The sequence below is a fragment of the Ictalurus furcatus genome, chromosome 21 (assembly GCF_023375685.1).
Source record: "Ictalurus furcatus strain D&B chromosome 21, Billie_1.0, whole genome shotgun sequence".
Taxonomy (NCBI): Eukaryota; Metazoa; Chordata; class Actinopteri; order Siluriformes; family Ictaluridae; genus Ictalurus; species Ictalurus furcatus.
This window is the reverse complement of record NC_071275.1, coordinates 15,570,354-15,579,684: the sequence shown is the minus strand read 5'-3', so window position 1 is coordinate 15,579,684 and position 9,331 is coordinate 15,570,354. Positions and strand designations below refer to the sequence as shown.

At 36.8% G+C, this 9,331-nt stretch overlaps 1 pseudogene; it reads right to left on the bottom strand.

The window, feature by feature from the left end:
• Positions 1-1,944: 1,944 nt before the first annotated feature.
• On the bottom strand, positions 1,945-6,123 carry LOC128624706 (potassium channel subfamily K member 15-like; annotated as a pseudogene).
• Positions 6,124-9,331: the final 3,208 nt, after the last annotated feature.

The window sequence follows — 9,331 nt, the reverse complement described above, 5'->3', positions numbered from 1 at the left end:
ATCAGTGAGCCTTGGGTGCCCATGACTCCGTCGCCGGTTCAACGGTTGTCAAAGTTGCTAAGTTCATGTGCTGCCCAATATATCCCACCCCTTGTCAGGTGCCACTGTAACTAGATAATCATTTATATTCATGTCACCTGTCCGTGGTTTTAATGTTATGGCTGATCAGTTATGGTTATGGCATATATATTCTTTTCCTGAAAATTATTATATTAATTAATTGTATATATATACTTAGAGCCATAGATATAAAATAATGCTGTATGTACTTCACACAATAGCGTAGCATCACACAAACCACATGAAAAAAGGTCCAGTGGATGGGGATTCATTTTGAAATAGATGTCATTACAATAGACATATGAGACTGTTCCTAAATGACTGTTCTATATAGCTGTCTTCAGATATGAGTCCTGTTCAGAGCTCCATTTCAGAGCTGTGTGTTTGGCTGCTGAACATTCAAACAGTGGGTCTCCAAATGAGGTAACATTAGTAAAATTGTTAGCAAAACAATATTCATAAACATTCAAAACATAGTTCATGGCAGTATAAATGGAGTAATATCATCAGATTTTTTTTATTATTATTTTTTTTTTCTTCATTTTACTATGTTATCATGAATTGTCTGACCAGCACAGGGAGGCAATTGGATTAAAGATTCAGTACAATACTGACAAAGTGACTTCTTACCCTTGGAAACATATTGTAACTGATGATACCAAAAGAACTAAATTACATTTCATGGTTCCAGCCAGACCTGCCACCAACTAGCAATGATTCTCACTATAACAGCCACACTTATAATTTGTTTTCCACTGAAAAATATAATATAAGACAGATAGTATAGAAAGACCACTATCACCATCTTCAGTTTGGAAAGTGATATTGCAAACAATATGTTACAAAAAACATTTCAGCATATGTAATGACTTTAAACTGTGAGGAAAATCTTCATATTAATAATTATTCTTAATCTTTCCAGACTCATTCTGTTCCTAACTTTGAGGGGTCAGTGTTATTTATTGTACAGTTGGGTACAAATGGGTCACTGGCTGTAAAAGGTTTGCGAACTGCTTATGTCGGATGTATATTTTGTCTAGGTCTGGTAATTATTCTGTCCTGGATTAGTTTGGATACATCTTTCTAGATTTTTTTTAATGCTATTGCCACATTTTTTGAAGCAAAACTGTTACTGACCATTTCCTTTGGCCTTGGTTGTATGGCTATAAAGATTTTATTCAGGAAAGTCCTTTTACATCCTTAAAATCTAGATTTTAGTGTAACTCCCCATTTGTATGACATGATTCAGCTACTGGTAGAAGACTTCATGAATACATGCGTAGTAGAGAATTAGTCTGAGAATCTGTTATTCCCTTAACCTCATTACTCAAAGTAATGAAGCTGTCCAAATAATCTCATTAGTAATTATTCATGCTCTAATCCAGTGTTTCTCAACCAGGGGTCTGTGGACCCCTTGTGGTCAGTGCCATAATAACATAATTACTCCGTAGGATTGTTTCTTTAAAAAAAAAATATATATATGTGTATGAGTGGTATTTTTGTTAAATATTTCAAAATATATGTTAAATACAGTTTTTAGGCCCACTGAAATTCAGAAACGCAGACTTACTGGTTTCGGTTGTTGTTGTTTTTAAATAAACCTATATGCTTAGTCATGTGCATTCACAACTCTCTCACTGCTAGTCTAGGTATTCATTCTGGAGTGATCTCTGTTCACTGTGTCATTATTAGAGCTAACATTATTTACATTGGGTGCAACATTCATGGGATAAATAAACAAAGTTCAATTTTAAGTTTAACACTGATAAATAAAATGTAATGTGTATGTCAATGTGTAATGTGAAATGTTAATGTCGATGTACAAAAAAACGTCACTGTTAATGTTAAAGCAATGTGAACAGCTGAATACTGAACTTAAAATTTATTACATTTTGACCCCTGTTGGTTTTAGAAAACATTTAGTATACACTACTTATATATATATATATATATAGTTTGACTGGCATGCCTGAAGCACTGAGAAGTCTGATGAAGTCAGCCTGAAGCTGTTACAGCAAGTCAGCCCATAGCACATCCAGGAACAGGAAGAACAGAAGTGATAAACAGGAAGCAAGGAAGTATCAGCCGTCGTCTTGAGGTCTTCACACGGGGTGGCAATGAGGTTGGTGCAGCTGTTACCTTCAACCATGGGCAAGGAGATGGCGCTGCACTCACCGTGACCTTCGTCTGCATACGGTGGGCGCTCTGTTTGTCTCTCTGTCTCCCTTCCATCCTTTTTTGAACTTACAGTGAGGTAGCGCAGCACCACAAGATTCAGAAATGCTCCACTCACGCTCAGTCTGATGAGGATATACAGGAAAGTGAAAGCCACATACAGAATATTTTTCTCCAAATCTTCCTTCTTCTGAAGAGCAACAAAGTCTAAAAAAGCAGCGTGGTGAGCGTGATGAAGCAGTAATAGAAGGCATGGAAGAAGTTCCATCCTTCAAAATGAGAGAACGCCACTGCACCCACACATAGTGTGCTAAGGCAGGTCAAGAAGTCCACTGAAACCATTTTTACCATTGACACACCACACACACCTATGTACTTGCTGACACGCCTCATCAGACAGCATATGAATGTGTTCATGCGCTCCCCTACACTCTGGAACTTGATGAGTGTTAGGGGAATGCCCAGAAGAGCATAGAACATGCAGAACACTTTACCAGCATCAGTGCATGGTGCCGAATGGCCATAACCTGTCATAACATACAGAAACATAATGAATATTAAATACAGTGTGAATTGGCTTATTAGAAATAAGATCTATCTTTGTCTATAGGATGTCATTAGCTACAACATTTTACTGTTGGCTGATTAGTATTGGATGTTGAACAAAATGCCTGGACATTAGTATTTCATTAAATCTGCAACTGAAAATCAGAACCAGATTTCTTTTTAAACAGCAGCCTCTGGTGGCAATTTTATGTTATGACAGAAAGTAGCCTATTTACCTTTACCAATATATAATTTGATATTTAAAAATAAATTACAAAAAAAAAAAAAACATTGTTTGACTTAATCTTACCATATTGACTGGCTATGCTTAGTAACAGCTGGATGACTGCATTGTTAGCTAAGCTGATAAAAAAAAAATGTTTTCTCTTTTATAATATCTATAACATCAATAATATTTACAACCCCAATTCCAAAAAAGTTGGGACGCTGTGTAAAATGTAAATAAAAACAGAATGCTATGATTTGCAAACCTCATATGTTACAAACCCATATGTTATTCACAATAGAACATAGAAAACATATCAAATGTTTAAAATGTACCATTTTAAGATACATTTTATAAGAAAATAAGGTAATTTTGAATTTGATGGCCACAACAGGTCTCAAAAAAGTTGGGACGGGCAACAGGAGGCTGGAAAAGTGAGTGTTACTAAAAAGAAACAGCTGGAGGAACATTTCGCAACTAATTCAGTTAATTGGCAACAGGTCAGTAACATGATTGGGTATAAAAAGAGTATCTTAGAGAGGCAGAGTCTCTCAGAAGTAAAGATGGGATGGAATCTGGATGGAAGCATATGTTGCTCTAAAACCTGTATATACCTTTCAGCATTGATGGTGCCTTTCCAGATGTGCAAGCTGCCCATTCTATAGGCACTAATGCACCCCCATACCATCAGAGATACAGGATTTTGAACTGAGTGCTGATAAAAAGCCAGATGGTCCCTCTCCTCTTTACTCCTCTTTAGTTTAGAGTGATTAACAATGTTTTCTTTTTTTGAAATGGTAAAAATAGCCTTGTGGGACAAGATACCCCTTCAGATGCAGACACAAAGCCTAAAGTAAGTTTAATTGCACATAAACCCTTACAGTTTCACTGACCAGCTTAGATTAGTGTTATAAGTTAGCAGCTGTTAGCAGTGCTATGTAACCAGACCGAATTTTCAAAATAATTTTTAGGTTATTTTGTTTAGACACATACAGTATAAATTCAAATAAATCTATTTTAGTTAAGTGCTGTAAGTCTACAAAATGTGTGAATACAAAATGTGTGGACACTTGTGCCAGGCACACACACACACACACACACACACACACACACACACACACACACACACACATATGGCCAAAGGTGGCCATTAACATGGAGTTGGTCTCCCTTTCCTATTATAATAACCTCCACTCTTCTGGGAAGGCTTTCCAATAAATCACTAAGTTTTGAAGCATGGCTGTGCCACAAGAGCATTATTGAAGTCAGGCACTGATGTGAAGTGATGAGGCCAGCACACAGTCTCCGTTCCAATTCATCCTAAAAGTGTTGCGGTCAGGGGTCTCTGCAGGTCACTTGAGTTCTTCCACTCCAACCATGGCAAACCATGTCTTCATGGAGCTCGCTTTGTGCATAGGGGCACTGTCATGCTGGAACATGTTTGGGGCCGCTTAGTTCCAGTGCATGGGAACTGTAATGCTACAGCATACAAAGACATTCTAGATAATTGTGTGCTTCCAACTTTTATGGCAACAGTTTGGGGAAGAACCACGTAAGGGTGTGATGGCCAGGTGTCCATATACTTTTGGCCATATACCTTGAATGAAAAGCTAGAAAATGGGTTCCTTATTGATTCTTTGGATAATAAAGAGTTTTTCACTTCTTAAAGATGCTCCATCTTTAACAAAGAAACATATTATCATTGATAATCAAGTTAAAGCTGCAGCGCTCAGTTCATTTTCTCATCATCTGCATACATATTGTCACTGGGGACTGAGACCGTCTAAGGGTTAAACTCTACAACAAATTACATAGGAGTAATAAAACCTCAGAGATGTGTTGTGTGGACAGAGTTATAGTGGCAAGTGAGAAGATAAGACTTTTTTTCAAGGGGCTGCCATCCTGTGCCACCAATGAGACCACGCCCCCTGCAAGCAGGTGAAGGCTACTTCCTGTTAACTATAATAGTATTTAGTACATTTAATTTTTTTGCAGGAAAAAGAGACCTGTAGGTGAAATCAATTGCAGAACAGTGATGCACAACTTACCAATCGTCGTTATGACAGTCATGGCAAAGTAAAAGGATCCAGAAAATTTCCACTTGCGATGAGCTTTAGCCAACAGTACAAGCTTCTCGATTTCGTTGTAATCATCGTCCGAGAGATCGTGTTTGCGTTTCACCATCAATTGTTTCTCTTCAACAACTTTGGCTCTGATGCTCTCGGTTTCTGACTCGAGGCTGTGAAACAACAGTATACATAGTGCTGAAGGACAGCTCGCGTCGTCTGATTGGACGCAAGCAGGAAATTTCCAGTTGCATCACGTGCAATATTTAATTACGTTTTATTACACTCAGTCACTCCTGAGCTGTTGTTTTTGGTGGATTTATAATGCTAAAATTGCTTCAGTTGACCAAGTAACAGTCTAAACTGCAACTTTTCCAAATATCAAACCAAGGAAAACTATATAAACAATCAAAACAATGATCCAAATTATTATTTCAGTCAAATTAAAATAGTAAATTAATGGTAACTTATATAATAAAAACTGTATACATGCAAACAATAATCTAACATTATATCATACAAAGCTACTTAAAATCATTTCCACTTCAATATTCAGTCCGTACAGGATTTCGAGGAGTTTTTTTGTGATTGTTGCGGCCAAAAATGCTTGATTTTGATTTTTTGCGCTTTTTTTTTTGCGGAAAACTTCTTGAATTGGCGAAATTGCAAATGCACCAAATGGTTTTGCACTGTCTTTCGAAGTGATGTTTGTTGGTAAATGAGACCTTTGGCTGAATGCGTGTTGTGATGACGTCACGTGACACATCTTGGCCCAAATCTATGGAAAATCTGTGGTAATTCTGAAAAAGTATTGCTTGAGTTTGCTTGATTTTGCGTTCATTTCTGCAATCGCAAAATCCTGGAGGGACTGAATATAGAAAAAGAGATTATCATTGTCCAGAGCGATGCTGACTATTTTGCATGTGAGGCATGTAGTCAGTTAAACTGTTAAAGAAGACTGCACACACAGCTAATGACATGAGCTAATGCACTGAGAACTGGCAGAGATGACCTTTTATGAGACGCCCGTAGCACCTCCTTCGTGGACATGTTATCATTAACAAAGGTAACTTGGGAAGAAACATGAGAGGCAGAGCTGCAAGAGAGTGGAAGTGAAGATCCGCACTGAGACGTAAATGTCTAAATCACACGTCAAACCTAAAAGCATGGCTGTAATGTAGGAACCTGTGCATGGAATTAAATATCACAACATGCTCAGACTACAAGATTCATAAAATCTGCTCAGCGTGGATCCGGAGTCTAATCCTGGAACACTGGGTGTGAGGCGGGAATTCACCCTGAATGGGACGTCAGTTGATTACAGGGCACCATGCTCACACACACATTTACACACTCTCTCACATATCAGGCAATTTACAGTACACAGTTTACAAACTGTCATGTTTTTGGGGGTGTAAGGAAACCGGCGAACCCAGAGGAAACCCATGTAGACATGAGAAGAACACTGATTGAATAACTGACATTCAATAATCTTTTAAAGGAGCCATTGCAGCTCGAACAACAAAAAAGTTTTTAAAAATATAATATATAAATATAAGATATAAAAGTTAATAAAAATATACATCTCTGACATTGTTTTCATTTTAATACTCAGAGTATCTAAACCAAACTGGCTTTGACTATATCCTGGTTACTTCCTTAAAAAGTAATACTACATGGCACTTTTATGGCACAAATAAGTCTTTCTGTGTATATGTGGATATATCTGATTCGCCATTTTTGTGCTACAGTAGCTCTTCTGTGTGATCGGACCAGACGGGCTAGCCTTCGCTCCCCACACGCATCAATGACCCTTGGGAGCCCATGACCCTGTCACTGGTTTACCAGTTGTCCTTCCTTGGACCGCTTTTGTCAGGTACTAACCAAGGAAAACTATCATGAAAACTACAACTATCAGTGAAAAAACATTTTCATATTTTTAAAATAAAAATAAAAATGTGAGTTTCCAAATAAACAAGAACTAAACTGCAACTATAATGTCCAACTGCAATACGAACAAAAATGAAATACAATTTCAGAGAATAAAACTAAAATTTTCACATTTTAAATGTTGGGTGGTCTGACTTAAGAACAGTAGATGGTAGAATATTGTGTATTGGAACTCCTTGGTCCAGCAGCGACTGAGTAGCATTGGAATGCTAATGGCAAAATTAGTAGGCATGAAAAGACAGTCCAATTTGGGATTTTTTAGTATGATGTTACCATGATATTAAAAACTAAAATGATACTAAAACGAAATACGAACTAAAAGTAATGATTTACGAAAGATAAAAATGAAATCAAAACTATTTATACAACATTAAACCTAATTGAAACAAAAATGAAATTGAAAACCAAAATACAAAAAAATAAAAATAAAAACTAGCAATATTTCAAAAACTACAATAACCCTGGTACTAACCACTGTATACCGGGAACACCCCACAGGACCTAGAGTTTTGGAGGAGCTCTGACCCAGTCATCCAGCCATCACAATTTGGCCCTTATCAAAATCACTCAGATCCTTACAATTGCCCATTTTCCCTGCTTCCAACACATCAACTTCGAGAACTGACTGTTCACTTGCTGCCTAATAAATTCCACCCCTTGACAGGTGCCACTGTAACAAGATAATCGATGTTATTCACTTCAACTGTCAGTTTTTTTAATGTTATGACTGATCAGTGTATGGCTTATTTGATGAACGGTCAAGCTTTCTGTGAAAATCTGAAGGCCCAAAACACAGAAACACAGAGCTGTAATGTGATGATAGCTGCACTTCTTGTAGGTACAGTAGCTTGGGAAAAAGGAATTGGTTAACAAATAAGCTGTTCACTCATATTACAGATTGCAAAACCTAATACATACTCAGAGACAAATATGTTATTTTCCAACACGAGGCACCATAACCTTTGTTTGCTGTATTTCCTAATGACATGTAATGTGTAATGTGTAACGTTCAAGGTACTTCTGAACTAATTATCATTCCAATATCCTTTAATTAAATGATACACCTTCCCCAGTTTTACATAACGTCCATTTTTCATTGTCTTACTGGTTTCTTTGCACTTAATTAAACAGACTTTAATTAAACTGGTTCACTTAACAAGTGAGAAGTCACAGTTTTGTCGATCTCGTATCTGTCTAAATAGACGACTGAGGAAAGGAAGCATGGGGCTTCGATATGCACTTTCATGTAGCGTTGATTATATTTTATACCACAGCATTGTTGAATTCTCAGTTCTAACTGCTCAGAAGGTGTTGATTAATTTTCCATAACAACAGATCTGACAGTAGAACCGACTGTAACTCAAAGCACAGGTTTATAATAATGCACTCGTTCTAAATGTTATGGTTTCTATAATAACAGCACATTCACAGGGACTTGTATGGCGAAGGGACCACATAATGTACGTCTAACAATAAATCATATATTTAAAAAATATATATTTTTTTTAATATTTACTGTTTTTTAATATATTCTGCTTTATATCCATTTTATGCTTAATGAAGACATGATTTATTCATTTTAAGATCGATTCACTTTAATATGATCGATGTAGGTATTGCCCATATTTTTCTTCTATTTTAGGCTTGGACATTATTTGTATTGTCTGGCACGTGCCGTCTTGCACATACACATCAGTATAAAAAGTGCCCAGGTTGTCTTCGTGCATGCAGTAAACTATTTCTTTGTATTATAACCTGGCTCTTGGTCTCCTGTTTCTTCAGATGAAACTGCAGTGTTTTGATGGTCACCCAGAAAGATTTACAACAGAGGTGTATAATTGTTGACATGCTGAAACTTTGCGTAAGGAGATGTTCATTTAACATTTCTGGAAGGAGTCTCCAGTGTCAGTGCATTGTAACTCTTAGTAAGTTTTCCATCATGGGAAAGTCCTCAAGACAGACATACTTTCTGGTTTCTTTCTAACATGACAAGCAGTGTTTTTGTTGTTGTTGTTGTTGTTGTTGTTGTTGCTGTTAATTACTTTCCTATAACAGTATGCCCCAAGTTTTTTTATTTCTTACTTATCAAACTGTGCAGTAAATGAGCAAGCATGAACGCCTCGAGTGAGTTATATTTCAAAAGAGGGAAACTAGGTCAAAACCAGAAACTCTGCAAAGTATGAGGAAACAAAACAATAAAAGCAGCACAGCTCAAGATTACAGTACAATGCATTCTAATATAGAAATATAGTTACACTGCTGAAAGAAACTAGCCACAGATGCTACTAGAAATTAATTAAGGTGTCTG